Here is a 20,835-nt window from a genome sequence, read left to right on the forward strand (position 1 = left end):
GTAAGGGGTAACACTGTCGTTTTTTTTCTGGTCGAAATTTAGATTTTCGATATCTCAGCTCTGGAAGGGTCTAGAGCCTTCATTTTTGCACTCAGGTTTAAGTCTCATGGCCCTCTATCAGAATCCAGAGTTTTGAGAAGATTGGAGAAACTTCATTTTTTGCCCGAAAAAAAAAAAAACGAAAGGGGTACCACTGTCGTTTTTTTTTTTTCGGGTCGAAATTTTGAGTTTCGATATCTCAGCTCTGGAAGGGTCTAGAGCCTCCATTTTTGCACTCAGGTTTAAGTCTCATGGCCCTCTATCAGAATCCAGAGTTTTGAGAAGATTGGGGATACTTAATTTTTCGCCCAAAAAAAAAAAACGTAAGGGGTAACACTGTCGTTTTTTTTTCTGGTCGAAATTTAGATTTTCGATATCTCAGCTCTGGAAGGGTCTAGAGCCTCCATTTTTGCACTCAGGTTTAAGTCTCATGGCCCTCTATCAGAATCCAGAGTTTTGAGAAGATTGGAGAAACTTCATTTTTCGCCCGAAAAAAAAAAACGAAAGGGGTACCACTGTCGTTTTTTTTTTTTTTGGGTCGAAATTTTGAGTTTCGATAGCTCAGCTCTGGAAGGTTCTAGAGCCTACATTTTTGCATTCAGGTCTAAGGCTCACGTCCCTCTATCAGAATCCAGAGTTTTGAGAAGATTGGGGATACTTAATTTTTCGCCCAAAAAAAAAAAAACGTAAGGGGTAACACTGTCGTTTTTTTTCGGGTCGAAATTTTGAGTTTCGATATCTCAGCACTGGAAGGGTCTAGAGCCTCCATTGTTGCACTCATGTCTAAGTCTCATGGCCCTCTATCAGAATCCAGTATTTTGAGAAGATTAGGGATACTTAATTTTTCGCCCCAAAAAAAAACGTAAGGGGTAACACTGTCGTTTTTTTTACGGGTCGAAATTCTGATTTTTGATATCTCAGCTCTGGAAGGGTCTAGAGCCTCCATTGTTGCACTCAGGTCTAAGTCTCATGGCCCTCTATCAGAATCCAGAGTTTTGAGAAGATTGGGGATACTTAATTTTTCGCCCAAAAAAAAAAACGTAAGGGGTAACAGTTTCGTTTTTTTTTTTCTGGTCGAAATTTTGATTTTCGATATCTCAGCTCTGGAAGGGTCTAGAGCCTCCATTTTTGCACTCAGGTCTAAGTCTCATGGCCCTCTATCAGAATCCAGAGTTTTGAGAAGATTGGAGAAACTTCATTTTTCGCCCGAAAAAAAAAAAAACGAAAGGGGTACCACTGTCGTTTTTTTTCGGGTCGAAATTTTGAGTTTCGATATCTCAGCTCTGGAAGGGTCTAGAGCCTCCATTGTTGCACTCAGGTTTAAGTCTCATGGCCCTCTATCAGAATCCAGAGTTTTGAGAAGATTGGGGATATTTAATTTTTCGCCCAAAAAAAAAAACGTAAGGGGTAACACTGTCGTTTTTTTTTTTCTGGTCGAAATTTTGATTTTCGATATCTCAGCTCTGGAAGGGTCTAGAGCCTCCATTTTTGCACTCAGGTTTAAGTCTCATGGCCCTCTATCAGAATCCAGAGTTTTGAGAAGATTGGGGATACTTAATTTTTCGCCCAAAAAAAACAACGTAAGGGGTAACACTGTCGTTTTTTTTTTCTGGTCGAAACTTTGAATTTCGATATCTCAGCTCTGGAAGGGTCTAGAGCCTCCATTGTTGCACTCAGGTCTACGTCTCATGGCCCTCTATCAGAATCCAGAGTTTTGAGAAGATTAGGGATACTTAATTTTTCGCCCAAAAAAAAAAAACGTAAGGGGTAACACTGTCGTTTTTTTTACGGGTCGAAATTTTGATTTTCGATATCTCAGCTCTGGAAGGGTCTAGAGCCTCCATTGTTGCACTCAGGTCTATGTCTCATGGCCCTCTATCAGAATCCAGAGTTTTGAGAAGATTAGGGATACTTAATTTTTTGCCCAAAAAAAAAAACGTAAGGGGTAACACTGTCGTTTTTTTTACTAGTCGAAATTTTGATTTTCGATATCTCAGCTCTAGAAGGGTCTAGAGCCTCCATTGTTGCACTCAGGTCTAAGTATCATGGCCCTCTATCAGAATCCAGAGTTTTGAGAAGATTGGGGATACTTAATTTTTCGCCCAAAAAAAAAAAACGTAAGGGGTAACACTGTCGTTTTTTTTTCGGGTCGAAATTTTGAGTTGCGATATCTCAGCTCTGGAAGGGTCTAGAGCCTCCATTTTTGCACTCAGGTCTAAGGCTCACGTCCCTCTATAAGAATCCAGAGTTTTGAGAAGATTGGGGATACTTAATTTTTCGCCCAAAAAAAAAAAACGTAAGGGGTAACACTGTCGTTTTTTTTTCGGGTCGAAATTTTGAGTTTCGATATCTCAGCACTGGAAGGGTCTAGAGCCTCCATTGTTGCACTCAGGTCTAAGTCTCATGGCCCTCTATCAGAATCCAGAGTTTTGAGAAGATTAGGGATACTTAATTTTTCACCCAAAAAAAAAAACGTAAGGGGTAACACTGTCGTTTTTTTTAAGGGTCGAAATTCTGATTTTCGATATCTCAGCTCTGGAAGGGTCTAGAGCCTCCATTGTTGCACTCAGGTCTAAGTCTCATGGCCCTCTATCAGAATCCAGAGTTTTGAGAAGATTGGGGATACTTAATTTTTCGCCCAAAAAAAAAAAACGTAAGGGGTAACAGTTTCGGTTTTTTTTTCTGGTCGAACTTTTGATTTTCGATATCTCAGCTCTGGAAGGGTCTAGAGCCTCCATTTTTGCACTTAGGTCTAAGTCTCATGGTCCTCTATCAGAATCCAGAGTTTTGAGAAGATTGGGGATACTTAATTTTTCGCCCAAAAAAAAAAAAACGTAAGGGGTAACACTGTCGTTTTTTTTTCTGGTCGAAATTTTGATTCTCGATATATCAGCTCTGGAAGGGTCTAGAGCCTCCATTTTTGCACTCAAGTTTAAGTCTCATGGCCCTCTATCAGAATCCAGAGTTTTGAGAAGATTGAAGAAACTTCATTTTTCGCCCAAAAAAAAAAAACGTAAGGGGTAACACTGTCGTTTTTTTTACGGGTCGAAATTCTGATTTTCGATATCTCAGCTCTGGAAGGGTCTAGAGCCTCCATTGTTGCACTCAGGTCTAAGTCTCATGGCCCTCTATCAGAATCCAGAGTTTTGAGAAGATTGGGGATACTTAATTTTTCGCCCCAAAAAAAAACGTAAAGGGGTAACACTGTCGTTTTTTTTTTCTGGTCGCAATATTTCGATTTTCGATATCTCAGCTCTGGAAGGGTCTAGAGCCTCCATTTTTGCACTCAGGTTTAAGTCTCATGGCCCTCTGTCAGAATCCAGAGTTTTGAGAAGATTGGAGAAACTTCATTTTTCGCCCGAAAAAAAAAAAAAAACGAAAGGGGTACCACTGTCGTTTTTTTTCGGGTCGAAATTTTGAGTTTCGATATCTCAGCTCTAGAAGGGTCTAGAGCCTCCATTGTTGCACTCAGGTCTAAGGCTCACGGCCCTCTATCAGAATCCAGAGTTTTGAGAAGATTGGGGATACTTAATTTTTCGCCCAAAAAAAAAAACGTAAGGGGTAACACTGTCGTTTTTTTTTTCTGGTTCGAAATTTTGATTTTCGATATCTCAGCTCTGGAAGGGTCTAGAGCCTCCATTTTTGCACTCAGGTTTAAGTCTCATGGCCCTCTATCAGAATCCAGAGTTTTGAGAAGATTGGGGATACTTAATTTTTCGCCCAAAAAAAAAACGTAAGGGGTAACACTGTCGTTTTTTTTTTCTGGTCGAAATTTTGATTTTCGATATCTCAGCTCTGGAAGGGTCTAGAGCCTCAATTTTTGCACTCAGGTTTAAGTCTCATGGCCCTCTATCAGAATCCAGAGTTTTGAGAAGATTGGGGATACTTAATTTTTCGCCCAAAAAAAACAATGTAAGGGGTAACACTGTCGTTTTTTTTCTGGTTGAAACTTTGAATTTCGATATCTCAGCTCTGGAAGGGTCTAGAGCCTCCATTGTTGCACTCAGGTCTAAGTCTCATGGCCCTCTATCAGAATCCAGAGTTTTGAGAAGATTGGAGAAACTTAATTTTTCGCCAAAAAAAAAAAAAACGAAAGGGGTAACACTGTCGTTTTTTTTACGGGTCGAAATTTTGAGTTTCGATATCTCAGCACTAGAAGGGTCTAGAGCCTCCATTGCTGCTCTCAGGTCTATGTCTCATGGCCCTCTATCAGAATCCAGAGTTTTGAGAAGATTGGGGATACTTAATTTTTCGCCCCAAAAAAAGCTGAGATATCGAAACTCAAAATTTCGACCCGAAAAAAAAACGACAGTGGTACCCCTTTCGTTTTTTGTTTTTTTTTTCGGGCAAAAAATGAAGTTTCTCCAATCTTCTCAAAACTCTGGATTCTGGTAGAGGGCCATGAGACTTAAACTTGAGTGCAAAAATGGAGGCTCTAGACCCTTCCAGAGCTGAGATATCGAGAATCAAAATTTTGACAAGAAAAAAAAACTACAGTGTTACCCCTTACGTTTTTTTTTTTTGGGCGAAAAATTAAGTATCCCCAATCTTCTCAAAACTCTGGATTCTGATAGAGGGCCATGAGACATAGATCTGAGTGCAACAATGGAGGCTCTAGACCCTTCCAGAGCTGAGATATCGAAAATCAAAATTTCGACCCGTAAAAAAAACGACAGTGTTACCCCTTACGTTTTTTTTTTTGGGCGAAAAATTAAGTATCCCTAATCTTCTCAAAACTCTGGATTCTGATAGAGGGCCATGAGACTTAAACTTGAGTGCAAAAATGGAGGCTCTAGACCCTTCCAGAGCTGAGATATCGAGAATCAAAATTTCGACCAGAAAAAAAACGACAGTGTTACCCCTTACGTTTTTTTTTGGGGGGCGAAAAATTAAGTATCCCCAATCTTCTCAAAACTCTGGATTCTGATAGAGGGCCATGAGACTTAGACCTGAGTGCAACAATGGAGGCTCTAGACCCTTCCAGAGTTGAGATATCGAAATTCAAAATTTCGACCAGAAAAAAAAACGACAGTGTTACCCCTTACGTTTTGTTTTTTTTTGGGCGAAAAATTAAGTATCCCCAATCTTCTCAAAACTCTGGATTCTGATAGAGGGCAATGAGACATAGACCTGTGTGCAACAATGGAGGCTCTAGACCCTTCCAGAGCTGAGATATCGAAACTCAAAATTTCGACCCGTAAAAAAAAAACGACAGTGTTACCCCTTACGTTTTTTTTTTGGGGGGCGAAAAATTAAGTATCCCTAATCTTCTCAAAACTCTGGATTTTGATAGAGGGCCATGAGACTTAGACCTGAGTTTAACAATGGAGGCTCTAGACCCTTCCAGAGTTGAGATATCGAAACTCAAAATTTCGACCAGAAAAAAAAAACGACAGTGTTACCCCTTACGTTTTGTTTTTTTTGGGCGAAAAATTAAGTATCCCCAATCTTCTCAGAACTCTGGATTCTGATAGAGGGCCATGAGACATAGACCTGTGTGCAACAATGGAGGCTCTAGACCCTTCCAGAGCTGAGATATCGAAACTCAAAATTTCGACCCGAAAAAAAACAACGACAGTGGTACCCCTTTCATTTTTTTTTTCGGGCGAAAAATGAAGTTTCTCTAATCTTCTCAAAACTCTGGATTCTGATAGAGGGCCATGAGACTTAGACCTGAGTGCAACAATGGAGGCTCTAGACCCTTCCAGAGCTGAGATATCGAAACTCAAAATTTCTACCCGAAAAAAAAACGACAGTGTTACCCCTTACGTTTTTTTTTTTGGGCGAAAAATTAAGTATCCCCAATCTTCTCAAAACTCTGGATTCTGATAGAGGGCCATGAGACATAGACCTGAGTGCAACAATGGAGGCTCTAGACCCTTCCAGAGCTGAGATATCGAAAATCAAAATTTCGACCCGTAAAAAAACGACAGTGTTACCCCTTACGTTTTTTTTTTTTGGGCGAAAAATTAAGTATCCCTAATCTTCTCAAAACTCTGGATTTTGATAGAGGGCCATGAGACTTAGACCTGAGTGCAACAATGGAGGCTCTAGACCCTTCCAGAGTTGAGATATCGAAATTCAAAATTTCGACCAGAAAAAAAAAACGACAGTGTTACCCCTTACGTTTTGTTTTTTTTTTTGGGCGAAAAATTAAGTATCCCCAATCTTCTCAAAACTCTGGATTCTGATAGAGGGCCATGAGACATAGACCTGTGTGCAACAATGGAGGCTCTAGACCCTTCCAGAGCTGAGATATCGAAACTCAAAATTTCGACCCGAAAAAAAACAACGACAGTGGTACCCCTTTCATTTTTTTTTTTCGGGCGAAAAATGAAGTTTCTCTAATCTTCTCAAAACTCTGGATTCTGATAGAGGGCCATGAGACTTAGACCTGAGTGCAACAATGGAGGCTCTAGACCCTTCCAGAGCTGAGATATCGAAACTCAAAATTTCTACCCGAAAAAAAAACGACAGTGTTACCCCTTACGTTTTTTTTTTTTGGGCGAAAAATTAAGTATCCCCAATCTTCTCAAAACTCTGGATTCTAATAGAGGGCCGTGAGACTTAAACCTGAGTGCAAAAATGGAGGCTCTAGACCCTTCCAGAGCTGAGATATCGAAACTCAAAATTTTGACCCGAAAAAAAAAAAATGACAGTGGTACCCCTTTCGTTTTTTTTTTTCGGGCGAAAAATGAAGTTTCTCCAATCTTCTCAAAACTCTGGATTCTGATAGAGGGCCATGAGACTTAAACTTGAGTGCAAAAATTGAGGCTCTAGACCCTTCCAGAGCTGAGATATCGAGAATCAAAATTTCGACCAGAAAAAAAAACAACAGTGTTACCCCTTATGTTTTTTTTTTTTTTGGGCGAAAAATTAAGTATCCCCAATCTTCTCAAAACTCTGGATTCTGATAGAGGGCCATGAGACTTAGACCTGAGTGCAACAATGGAGGCTCTAGACCCTTCCAGAGCTGAGATATCGAAATTCAAATTTTCGACCAGAAAAAAAAACGACAGTGTTACCCCTTATGTTTTTTTTTGGGGGGCGAAACATTAAGTATCCCCAATCTTCTCAAAACTCTGGATTCTGATAGAGGGCCATGAGAAATAGACCTGAGTGCAACAATGGAGGCTCTAGACCCTTCCAGTGCTGAGATATCGAAACTCAAAATTTCGACCCGAAAAAAAAAACGACAGTGTTACCCCTTACGTTTTTTTTTTTGGGCGAAAAATTAAGTATCCCCAATCTTCTCAAAACTCTGGATTCTGATAGAGGGCCATGAGACATAGACCTGTGTGCAACAATGGAGGCTCTAGACCCTTCCAGAGCTGAGATATCGAAACTCAAAATTTCGACCAGAAAAAAAACAACGACAGTGGTACCCCTTTCATTTTTTTTTCGGGCGAAAAATGAAGTTTCCCTAATCTTTTCAAAACTCTGGATTCTGATAGAGGGCCATGAGACTTAGACCTGAGTGCAACAATGGAGGCTCTAGACCCTTCCAGAGCTGAGATATCGAGAATCAAGATTTCGACCAGAAAAAAAAACGACAGTGTTACCCCTTACGTTTTTTTTTTTGGGCGAAAAATTAAGTATCCCCAATCTTCTCAAAACTCTGGATTCTGATAGAGGGCCATGAGACTTAGACCTGAGTGCAACAATGGAGGCTCTAGACCCTTCCAGAGCTGAGATATCGAAAATCAAAATTTCGACCAGAAAAAAAAACGACAGTGTTACCCCTTACGTTTTTTTTTTTGGGGCGAAAAATTAAGTATCCCCAATCTTCTCAAAACTCTGGATTCTGATAGAGGGCCATGAGACATAGACCTGAGTGCAACAATGGAGGCTCTAGACCCTTCCAGAGCTGAGATACCGAAATTCAAAATTTCGACCAGAAAAAAAAAACGACAGTGTTACCCCTTACGTTTTTTTTGGGGGGCGAAAAATTAAGTATCCCCAATCTTCTCAAAACTTTGGATTCTGATAGAGGGCCATGAGACATAGACCTGTGTGCAACAATGGAGGCTCTAGACCCTTGCAGAGCTGAGATATCGAAATTCTAAATTTCGACCAGAAAAAAAAACGACAGTGTTACCCCTTACGTTTTTTTTTTTTGGGCGAAAAATTAAGTATCCCCAATCTTCTCAAAACTCTGGATTCTGATAGAAGGCCATGAGACATAGACCTGAGTGCAACAATGGAGGCTCTAGACCCTTCCAGAGCTGAGATATCGAAAATCAAAATTTCGACCCGTAAAAAAAAACGACAGTGTTACCCCCTACGTTTTTTTTTGGGCGAAAAATTAAGTATCCCCAATCTTCTCAAAACTCTGGATTCTGATAGAAGGCCTTGAGACATAGACCTGAGTGCAACAATGGAGGCTCTAGACCCTTCTAGAGCTGAGATATCGAAAATCAAAATTTCGACCCATAAAAAAAACGACAGTGTTACCCCTTACGTTTTTTTTTTGGGCGAAAAATTAAGTATCCCTAATCTTCTCAAAACTCTGGATTCTGATAGAGGGCCATGAGACTTAGACCTGAGTGCAACAATGGAGGCTCTAGACCCTTCTAGTGCTGAGATATCAAAACTCAAAATTTCGACCCAAAAAAAAACGACAGTGTTACCCCTTATGTTTTTTTTTGTGGGGCGAAAAATTAAGTATCCCCAATCTTCTCAAAACTCTCGATTCTGATAGAGAGCCATGAGACATAGACCTGAGTGCAACAATGGAGGCTCTAGACCCTTCCAGAGCTGAGATATCGAAAATCAAAATTTCGACCCGTAAAAAAAACGACAGTGTTACCCCTTACGTTTTTTTTGGGCGAAAAATTAAGTATCCCTAATCTTCTCAAAACTCTGGATTCTGATAGAGGGCCATGAGACTTAGACCTCAGTGCAACAATGGAGGCTCTAGACCCTTCCAGAGCTGAGATATCGAAACTCAAAATTTCGAACCGAAAAAAAAATCGACAGTGTTACCCCTTACGTTTTTTTTTTTTGGGCGAAAAATTAAGTATCCCCAATCTTCTCAAAACTCTGGATTCTGATAGAGGGCCGTGAGACTTAAACCTGAGTACAAAAATGGAGGCTCTAGACCCTTCCAGAGCTGAGATATCGAAATTCAAAATTTCGACCAGAAAAAAAAACGACAGTGTTACCCCTTACGTTTTTTTTTTTGGGCGAAAAATGAAGTATCCCCAATCTTCTCAAAACTCTGGATTCTGATAGAGGGCCATGAGACATAGACCTGAGTGCAACAATGGAGGCTCTAGACCCTTCCAGTGCTGAGATATCGAAACTCAAAATTTCGACCCGAAAAAAAAAACGACAGTGTTACCCCTTACGTTTTTTTTTTTTTTTGGGCGAAAAATTAAGTATCCCCAATCTTCTCAAAACTCTGGATTCTGATAGAGGGCCATGAGACATAGACCTGAGTGCAACAATGGAGGCTCTAGACCCTTCCAGTGCTGAGATATCGAAACTCAAAATTTCGACCCGAAAAAAAAACGACAGTGTTACCCCTTACGTTTTTTTTTTGGGGGCGAAAATTTAAGTATCCCCAATCTTCTCAAAACTCTGGATTCTGATAGAGGGCCATGAGACTTAGACCTGAGTGCAACAATGGAGGCTCTAGACCCTTCCAGGGCTGAGATATCGAAATTCAAAATTTCGACCAGAAAAAAAAACGACAGTGTTACCCCTTACGTTTTTTTTTTTTGGGTGAAAAATGAAGTATCCCCAATCTTCTCAAAACTCTGGATTCTGATAGAGGGCCATGAGACATAGACCTGAGTGCAACAATGGAGGCTCTAGACCCTTCCAGAGCTGAGATATCGAAATTCAAAATTTCGACCCGAAAAAAAAAACGACAGTGTTACCCCTTACGTTTTTTTTTTTTTGGGCGAAAAATTAAGTATCCCCAATCTTCTCAAAACTCTGGATTCTGATAGAGGACCATGAGACTTAGACCTGAGTGCAACAATGGAGGCTCTAGACCCTTCCAGAGCTGAGATATCGAAACTCAAAAATTCGGCCCGAAAAAAAAACGACAGTGGTACCCCTTACGTTTTTTTTTTTTGGGTGAAAATTTAAGTATCTCCAATCTTCCCAAAACTCTGGATTCTGATAGAGGGCCATGAGACTTAGACCTGTGTGCAAAAATGGAGGCTCTAGCCCCTTCCAGAGCTGAGATATCGAAACTCAAAAATTCGGCCCAAAAAAAAAACGACAGTGGTACCCCTTACGTTTTTTTTTTTGGGCGAAAATTTAAGTTTCTCCAATCTTCTCAAAACTCTGGATTCTGATAGAGGGCCATGAGACTTAGACCTGAGTGCAAAAATGGAGGCTCTAGCCCCTTCCAGAGCTGAGATATCGAAACTCAAAAATTCGTCCCGAAAAAAAAACGACAGTGGTACCCCTTACGTTTTTTTTTTTGGGTGAAAATTTAAGTTTCTCCAATCTTCCCAAAACTCTGGATTCTGATAGAGGGCCATAAAACTTAGACCTGAGTGTAAAAATGGAGGCTCTAACCCCTTCCAGAGCTCAGATTTCGAAACTCAAAAATTCGGCCCGAAAAAAAAAAACGACAGTGGTACCCCTTACGTTTTTTTTTTTTTGGGTGAAAATTTAAGTTTCTCCAATCTTCCCAAAACTCTGGATTCTGATAGAGGGCCATGAGACTTAGACCTGTGTGCAAAAATTGAGGCTCTAGCCCCTTCCAGAGCTGAGATATCGAAACTCAAAAATTCGTCCCGAAAAAAAAAACGACAGTGGTACCCCTTACGTTTTTTTTTTTGGGTGAAAATTTAAGTTTCTCCAATCTTCCCAAAACTCTGGATTCTGATAGAGGGCCATGAGACTTAGACCTGAGTGCAAAAATGGAGGATCTAGCCCCTTCCAGAGCTGAGATATCGAAACTCAAAAATTCGGCCCGAAAAAAAAAAACGACAGTGGTACCCCTTACGTTTTTTTTTTTGGGTGAAAATTTAAGTTTCTCCAATCTTCCCAAAACTCTGGATTCTGATAGAGGGCCTTGAGACTTAGACCTGAGTGCAAAAATGGAGGCTCTAGCCTCTTCCAGAGCTGAGATATCGAAACTCAAAAATTTGACCTGAAAAAAAAAACGACAGTGGTACCCCTTACGGTTTTTTTTTCTGACGAAAAATTAAGTTTCTCCAATCTTCTCAAAACTCTGGATTCTGATAGAGGGCCATGAGACTTAGACCTGAGTGCAAAAATGGAGGCTCTAGCCCCTTCCAGAGCTGAGATATCAAAACTCAAAAATTCGGCCCGAAAAAAAAACGACAGTGGTACCCCTTACGTTTTTTTTTTGGGTGAAAATTTAAGTATCTCCAATCTTCCCAAAACTCTGGATTCTGATAGAGGGCCATGAGACTTAGACCTGAGTGCAAAAATGGAGGCCCTAGCCCCTTCCAGAGCTGAGATATCGAAACTCAAAAATTCGGCCCGAAAAAAAACGACAGTGGTACCCCTTACGTTTTTTTTTTTGGGTGAAAATTTAAGTTTCTCCAATCTTCCCAAAACTCTGGATTCTGATAGAGGGCCATGAGACTTAGACCTGAGTGCAAAAATGGAGGCTCTAGCCCCTTCCAGAGCTGAGATATCGAAACTCAAAAATTTGACCTGAAAAAAAAAACGACAGTGGTACCCCTTACGTTTTTTTTTTGGGGTGAAAATTTAAGTATCTCCAATCTTCCCAAAACTCTGGATTCTGATAGAGGGCCATGAGACTTAGACCTGAGTGCAAAAATGGAGGCTCTAGCCCCTTCCAGAGCTGAGATATCGAAACTCAAAAATTCGGCCCGAAAAAAAAACGACAGTGGTACCCCTTACGTTTTTTTTTTTTGGGTGAAAATTTAAGTTTCTCCAATCTTCCCAAAACTCTGGATTCTGATAGAGGGCCATGAGACTTAGACCTGTGTGCAAAAATGGAGGCTCTAGCCCCTTCCAGAGCTGAGATATCGAAACTCAAAAATTCGGCCCGAAAAAAAAAACGACAGTGGTACCCCTTACGTTTTTTTTTTTTTGGGCGAAAATTTAAGTTTCTCCAATCTTCTCAAAACTCTGGATTCTGATAGAGGGCCATGAGACTTAGACCTCAGTGCAACAATGGAGGCTCTAGACCCTTCCAGAGCTGAGATATCGAAACTCAAAATTTCGACCCGAAAAAAAAAAACGACAGTGTTACCCCTTACGTTTTTTTTTTTTGGGCGAAAAATTAAGTATCCCCAATCTTCTCAAAACTCTGGATTCTGATAGAGGGCAGTGAGACTTAAACCTGAGTACAAAAATGGAGGCTCTAGCCCCTTCCAGAGCTGAGATATCGAAACTCAAAAATTCGGCCCGAAAAAAAACCGACAGTGGTACCCCTTACGTTTTTTTTTTTTTGGGCGAAAATTTAAGTTTCTCCAATCTTCTCAAAACTCTGGATTCTGATAGAGGGCCATGAGACTTAGACCTGAGTGCAAAAATGGAGGCTCTAGCCCCTTCCAGAGCTGAGATATCGAAACTCAAAAATTCGGCCGAAAAAAAAAACGACAGTGGTACCCCTTACGTTTTTTTTTTGGGCGAAAATTTAAGTTTCTCCAATCTTCCCAAAACTCTGGATTCTGATAGAGGGCCATGAGACTTAGACCTGAGTGCAAAAATGGAGGCTCTAGCCCCTTCCAGAGCTGAGATATCGAAACTCAAAAATTCGTCCCGAAAAAAAACGACAGTGGTACCCCTTACGTTTTTTTTTTTTTGGGTGAAAATTTAAGTATCTCCAATCTTCCCAAAACTCTGGATTCTGATAGAGGGTCACGAGACTTAGACCTGTGTGCAAAAATTGAGGCTCTAGCCCCTTCCAGAGCTGAGATATCGAAACTCAAAAATTCGTCCCGAAAAAAAAAACGACAGTGGTACCCCTTACGTTTTTTTTTTTTGGGTGAAAATTTAAGTTTCTCCAATCTTCCCAAAACTCTTGATTCTGATAGAGGGCCATGAGACTTAGACCTGAGTGCAAAAATGGAGGCTCTAGCCCCTTCCAGAGCTGAGATATCAAAACTCAAAAATTCGGCCTGAAAAAAAAAACGACAGTGGTACCCCTTACGTTTTTTTTTTTGGGTGAAAATTTAAGTATCTCCAATCTTCCCAAAACTCTGGATTCTGATAGAGGGCCATGAGACTTAGACCTGAGTGCAAAAATGGAGGCTCTAGCCCCTTTCAGAGCTGAGATATCGAAACTCAAAAATTCGGCCCGAAAAAAAAAACGACAGTGGTACCCCTTACGTTTCTTTTTTTGGGCGAAAATTTAAGTTTCTCCAATCTTCCCAAAACTCTGGATTCTGATAGAGGGCCATGAGACTTAGACCTGAGTGCAAAAATGGAGGCTCTAGCCCCTTCCAGAGCTGAGATATCGAAACTCAAAAATTCGTCCCGAAAAAAAAACGACAGTGGTACCCCTTACGTTTTTTTTTTTTTGGGTGAAAATTTAAGTATCTCCAATCTTCCCAAAACTCTGGATTCTGATAGAGGGTCACGAGACTTAGACCTGAGTGCAAAAATGGAGGCTCTAGCCCCTTCCAGAGCTGAGATATCGAAACTCAAAAATTTGACCTGAAAAAAAACGACAGTGGTACCCCTTACGTTTTTTTTTTGGGGTGAAAATTTAAGTATCTCCAATCTTCCCAAAACTCTGGATTCTGATAGAGGGCCATGAGACTTAGACCTGAGTGCAAAAATGGAGGCTCTAGCCCCTTCCAGAGCTGAGATATCGAAACTCAAAAATTCGGCCCGAAAAAAAAACGACAGTGGTACCCCTTACGTTTTTTTTTTTTTGGGTGAAAATTTAAGTTTCTCCAATCTTCCCAAAACTCTGGATTCTGATAGAGGGCCATGAGACTTAGACCTGTGTGCAAAAATGGAGGCTCTAGCCCCTTCCAGAGCTGAGATATCGAAACTCAAAAATTCGGCCCGAAAAAAAAAACGACAGTGGTACCCCTTACGGTTTTTTTTGGGCGAAAATTTAAGTTTCTCCAATCTTCTCAAAACTCTGGATTCTGATAGAGGGCCATGAGACTTGGACCTCAGTGCAACAATGGAGGCTCTAGACCCTTCCAGAGCTGAGATATCGAAACTCAAAATTCCGACCCGAAAAAAAAACGACAGTGTTACCCCTTACGTTTTTTTTTTTGGGCGAAAAATTAAGTATCCCCAATCTTCTCAAAACTCTGGATTCTGATAGAGGGCCGTGAGACTTAAACCTGAGTACAAAAATGGAGGCTCTAGACCCTTCCAGAGCTGAGATATCGAAATTCAAAATTTCGACCAGAAAAAAAAAACGACAGTGTTACCCCTTACGTTTTTTTTTTTGGGCGAAAAATGAAGTATCCCCAATCTTCTCAAAACTCTGGATTCTGATAGAGGGCCATGAGACTTAGACCTGTGTGCAAAAATGGAGGCTCTAGCCCCTTCCAGAGCTGAGATATCGAAACTCAAAAATTCGGCCCGAAAAAAAAAACGACAGTGGTACCCCTTACGTTTTTTTTTGGGCGAAAATTTAAGTTTCTCCAATCTTCTCAAAACTCTGGATTCTGATAGAGGGCCATGAGACTTGGACCTCAGTGCAACAATGGAGGCTCTAGACCCTTCCAGAGCTGAGATATCGAAACTCAAAATTCCGACCCGAAAAAAAAACGACAGTGTTACCCCTTACGTTTTTTTTTTTGGGCGAAAAATTAAGTATCCCCAATCTTCTCAAAACTCTGGATTCTGATAGAGGGCCGTGAGACTTAAACCTGAGTACAAAAATGGAGGCTCTAGACCCTTCCAGAGCTGAGATATCGAAATTCAAAATTTCGACCAGAAAAAAAAAACGACAGTGTTACCCCTTACGTTTTTTTTTTTGGGCGAAAAATGAAGTATCCCCAATCTTCTCAAAACTCTGGATTCTGATAGAGGGCCATGAGACATAGACCTGAGTGCAACAATGGAGGCTCTAGACCCTTCCAGTGCTGAGATATCGAAACTCAAAATTTCGACCCGAAAAAAAAAACGACAGTGTTACCCCTTGCGTTTTTTTTTTTTGGGCGAAACATTAAGTATCCCCAATCTTCTCAAAACTCTGGATTCTGATAGAGGGCCATGAGACATAGACCTGAGTGCAACAATGCAGGCTCTAGACCCTTCCAGTGCTGAGATATCGAAACTCAAAATTTCGACCCGAAAAAAAAACGACAGTGTTACCCCTTACGTTTTTTTTGGGGGGGCGAAAAATGAAGTATCCCCAATCTTCTCAAAACTCTGGATTCTGATAGAGGACCATGAGACTTAGACCTGAGTGCAACAATGGAGGCTCTAGACCCTTCCAGAGCTGAGATATCGAAATTCAAAATTTCGACCAGAAAAAAAAAACGACAGTGTTACCCCTTACGTTTTTTTTTGGGCGAAAAATGAAGTATCCCCAATCTTCTCAAAACTCTGGATTCTGATAGAGGGCCATGAGACATAGACCTGCGTGCAACAATGGAGGCTCTAGACCCTTCCAGAGCTGAGATATCGAAATTCAAAATTTCGACCCGAAAAAAAAAACGACAGGGTTACCCCTTACTTTTTTTTTTTTTTGTACGAAAAATGAAGTATCCCCAATCTTCTCAAAACTCTGGATTCTGATAGAGGACCATGAGACTTAGACCTGAGTGCAACAATGGAGGCTCTAGACCCTTCCAGAGCTGAGATATCGAAACTCAAAAATTCGGCCCGAAAAAAAAAACGACAGTGGTACCCCTTACGTTTTTTTTTTTTGGGTGAAAATTTAAGTATCTCCAATCTTCCCAAAACTCTGGATTCTGATAGAGGGCCATGAGACTTAGACCTGAGTGCAAAAATGGAGGCTCTAGCCCCTTCCAGAGCTGAGATATCGAAACTCAAAAATTCGGCCCGAAAAAAAAACGACAGTGGTACCCCTTACGTTTTTTTTTTTGGGTGAAAATTTAAGTTTCTCCAATCTTCTCAAAACTCTGGATTCTGATAGAGGGCCATGAGACTTAGACCTGAGTGCAAAAATGGAGGCTCTAGCCCCTTCCAGAGCTGAGATATCGAAACTCAAAAATTCGTCCCGAAAAAAAAACGACAGTGGTACCCCTTACGTTTTTTTTTTTTGGGTGAAAATTTAAGTTTCTCCAATCTTCCCAAAACTCTGGATTCTGATAGAGGGCCATGAGACTTAGACCTGAGTGCAAAAATTGAGGCTCTAACCCCTTCCAGAGCTGAGATATCGAAACTCAAAAATTCGGCCCGAAAAAAAAACGACAGTGGTACCCCTTACGTTTTTTTTTTCAGCGAAAATTTAAGTTTCTCCAATCTTCCCAAAACCCCTAACCCTAACCCTAACCCTAACCCAAAAATGGAGGCTCTAGCCCCTTCCAGAGCTGAGATATCGAAACTCAAAAATTCGTCCCGAAAAAAAAACGACAGTGGTACCCCTTACGTTTTTTTTTTTTTTGGGTGAAAATTTAAGTATCTCCAATCTTCCCAAAACTCTGGATTCTGATAGAGGGTCACGAGACTTAGACCTGAGTGCAAAAATGGAGGCTCTAGCCCCTTCCAGAGCTGAGATATCGAAACTCAAAAATTTGACCTGAAAAAAAAACGACAGTGGTACCCCTTACGTTTTTTTTTTTTGGGTGAAAATTTAAGTATCTCCAATCTTCTCAAAACTCTGGATTCTGATAGAGGGTCACGAGACTTAGACCTGAGTGCAAAAATTGAGGCTCTAACCCCTTCCAGAGCTGAGATATCGAAACTCAAAAATTCGGCCCGAAAAAAAAACGACAGTGGTACCCCTTACGTTTTTTTTTCAGCGAAAATTTAAGTTTCTCCAATCTTCCCAAAACCCCTAACCCTAACCCTAACCCTAACCCAAAAATGGAGGCTCTAGCCCCTTCCAGAGCTGAGATATCGAAACTCAAAAATTCGTCCCGAAAAAAAAACGACAGTGGTACCCCTTACGTTTTTTTTTTTTTGGGTGAAAATTTAAGTATCTCCAATTTTCCCAAAACTCTGGATTCTGATAGAGGGTCACGAGACTTAGACCTGAGTGCAAAAATGGAGGCTCTAGCCCCTTCCAGAGCTGAGATATCGAAACTCAAAAATTTGACCTGAAAAAAAAACGACAGTGGTACCCCTTACGTTTTTTTTTTTTTGGGTGAAAATTTAAGTATCTCCAATCTTCCCAAAACTCTGGATTCTGATAGAGGGCCATGAGACTTAGACCTGAGTGCAAAAATGGAGGCTCTAGCCCCTTCCAGAGCTGAGATATCGAAACTCAAAAATTCGGCCCGAAAAAAAAACGACAGTGGTACCCCTTACGTTTTTTTTTTTGGGTGAAAATTTAAGTTTCTCCAATCTTCCCAAAACTCTGGATTCTGATAGAGGGCCATGAGACTTAGACCTGAGTGCAAAAATGGAGGCTCTAGCCCCTTCCAGAGCTGAGATATCGAAACTCAAAAATTCGGCCCGAAAAAAAAACGACAGTGGTACCCCTTACGTTTTTTTTTTTTGGGTGAAAATTTAAGTTTCTCCAATCTTCCCAAAACTCTGGATTCTGATAGAGGGCCATGAGACTTAGACCTGTGTGCAAAAATTGAGGCTCTAGCCCCTTCCAGAGCTGAGATATCGAAACTCAAAAATTCGGCCCGAAAAAAAAACGACAGTGGTACCCCTTACGTTTTTTTTTTTTGGGCGAAAATTTAAGTTTCTCCAATCTTCTCAAAACTCTGGATTCTGATAGAGGGCCATAAGACTTAGACCTGAGTGCAAAAATGGAGGCTCTAGCCCCTTCCAGAGCTGAGATATCGAAACTCAAAAATTTGACCTGAAAAAAAAAACGACAGTGGTACCCCTTACGGTTTTTTTTTTTTTGGGTTAAAATTTAAGTATCTCCAATCTTCCCAAAACTCTGGATTCTGATAGAGGGCCATGAGACTTAGACCTGAGTGCAAAAATGGAGGCTCTAGCCCCTTCCAGAGCTGAGATATCGAAACTCAAAAATTCGGCCCGAAAAAAAAACGACAGTGGTACCCCTTACGTTTTTTTTTTTTGGGTGAAAATTTAAGTATCTCCAATCTTCCCAAAACCCCTAACCCTAACCCTAACCCTAACCCAAAAATGGAGGCTCTAGCCCCTTCCAGAGCTGAGATATCGAAACTCAAAAATTCGTCCCGAAAAAAAACGACAGTGGTACCCCGTACGTTTTTTTTTTTGGGTGAAAATTTAAGTATCTCCAATCTTCCCAAAACTCTGGATTCTGATAGAGGGTCACGAGACTTAGACCTGAGTGCAAAAATGGAGGCTCTAGCCCCTTCCAGAGCTGAGATATCGAAACTCAAAAATTCGGCCCGAAAAAAAAACGACAGTGGTACCCCTTACGTTTTTTTTTTTGGGTGAAAATTTAAGTTTCTCCAATCTTCTCAAAACTCTGGATTCTGATAGAGGGCCATGAGACTTAGACCTGAGTGCAAAAATGGAGGCTCTAGCCCCTTCCAGAGCTGAGATATCGAAACTCAAAAATTCGTCCCGAAAAAAAAACGACAGTGGTACCCCTTACGTTTTTTTTTTTGGGTGAAAATTTAAGTTTCTCCAATCTTCCCAAAACTCTGGATTCTGATAGAGGGCCATGAGACTTAGACCTGAGTGCAAAAATTGAGGCTCTAACCCCTTCCAGAGCTGAGATATCGAAACTCAAAAATTCGGCCCGAAAAAAAAACGACAGTGGTACCCCTTACGTTTTTTTTTTTCAGCGAAAATTTAAGTTTCTCCAATCTTCCCAAAACCCCTAACCCTAACCCTAACCCTAACCCAAAAATGGAGGCTCTAGCCCCTTCCAGAGCTGAGATATCGAAACTCAAAAATTCGTCCCGAAAAAAAAACGACAGTGGTACCCCTTACGTTTTTTTTTTTTTGGGTGAAAATTTAAGTATCTCCAATCTTCCCAAAACTCTGGATTCTGATAGAGGGTCACGAGACTTAGACCTGAGTGCAAAAATGGAGGCTCTAGCCCCTTCCAGAGCTGAGATATCGAAACTCAAAAATTTGACCTGAAAAAAAAACGACAGTGGTACCCCTTACGTTTTTTTTTTTTGGGTGAAAATTTAAGTATCTCCAATCTTCCCAAAACTCTGGATTCTTATAGAGGGCCATGAGACTTAGACCTGAGTGCAAAAATGGAGGCTCTAGCCCCTTCCAGAGCTGAGATATCGAAACTCAAAAATTCGGCCCGAAAAAAAAACGACAGTGGTACCCCTTACGTTTTTTTTTTGGGTGAAAATTTAAGTTTCTCCAATCTTCCCAAAACTCTGGATTCTGATAGAGGGCCATGAGACTTAGACCTGAGTGCAAAAATGGAGGCTCTAGCCCCTTCCAGAGCTGAGATATCGAAACTCAAAAATTCGGCCCGAAAAAAAACGACAGTGGTACCCCTTACGTTTTTTTTTTTTGGGTGAAAATTTAAGTTTCTCCAATCTTCCCAAAACTCTGGATTCTGATAGAGGGCCATGAGACTTAGACCTGAGTGCAAAAATGGAGGCTCTAGCCCCTTCCAGAGCTGAGATATCGAAACTCAAAAATTCGGCCCGAAAAAAAAACGACAGTGGTACCCCTTACGTTTTTTTTTTTGGGTGAAAATTTAAGTTTCTCCAATCTTCCCAAAACTCTGGATTCTGATAGAGGGCCATGAGACTTAGACCTGTGTGCAAAAATTGAGGCTCTAGCCCCTTCCAGAGCTGAGATATCGAAACTCAAAAATTCGGCCCGAAAAAAAAACGACAGTGGTACCCCTTACGTTTTTTTTTTTGGGCGAAAATTTAAGTTTCTCCAATCTTCTCAAAACTCTGGATTCTGATAGAGGGCCATAAGACTTAGACCTGAGTGCAAAAATGGAGGCTCTAGCCCCTTCCAGAGCTGAGATATCGAAACTCAAAAATTCGTCCCGAAAAAAAAACGACAGTGGTACCCCTTAGGTTTTTTTTTGGGGCGAAAATTTAAGTTTCTCCAATCTTCCCAAAACCCCTAACCCTAACCCTAACCCTAACCAAAAATGGAGGCTCTAGTCCCTTCCAGAGCTGAGATATCGAAACTCAAAAATTCGTCCCAAAAAAAACGACAGTGGTACCCCTTACGTTTTTTTTTTTAGGTGAAAATTTAAGTATCTCTAATCTTCCCAAAACTCTGGATTCTGATAGAGGGTCACGAGACTTAGACCTGAGTGCAAAAATGGAGGCTCTAGCCCCTTCCAGAGCTGAGATATCGAAGCTCAAAAATTTGACCTGAAAAAAAAAACGACAGTGGTACCCCTTACGTTTTTTTTTTTTTGGGTTAAAATTTAAGTATCTCCAATCTTCCCAAAACTCTGGATTCTGATAGAGGGCCATGAGACTTAGACCTGAGTGCAAAAAGTGAGGCTCTAGCCCCTTCCAGAGCTGAGATATCGAAACTCAAAAATTCGGCCCGAAAAAAAAACGACAGTGGTACCCCTTACGTTTTTTTTTTTTGGGTGAAAATTTAAGTATCTCCAATCTTCCCAAAACCCCTAACCCTAACCCTAACCCTAACCCAAAAATGGAGGCTCTAGCCCCTTCCAGAGCTGAGATATCGAAACTCAAAAATTCGTCCCGAAAAAAAACGACAGTGGTAACCCTTACGTTTTTTTTTTTGGGTGAAAATTTAAGTATCTCCAATCTTCCCAAAACTCTGGATTCTGATAGAGGGTCACGAGACTTAGACCTGAGTGCA

This window comes from Pimephales promelas, chromosome 18 (genome assembly GCF_988280905.1).
Source record: "Pimephales promelas chromosome 18, fPimPro1.hap1.1, whole genome shotgun sequence".
Classification (NCBI taxonomy): domain Eukaryota; kingdom Metazoa; phylum Chordata; class Actinopteri; order Cypriniformes; family Leuciscidae; genus Pimephales; species Pimephales promelas.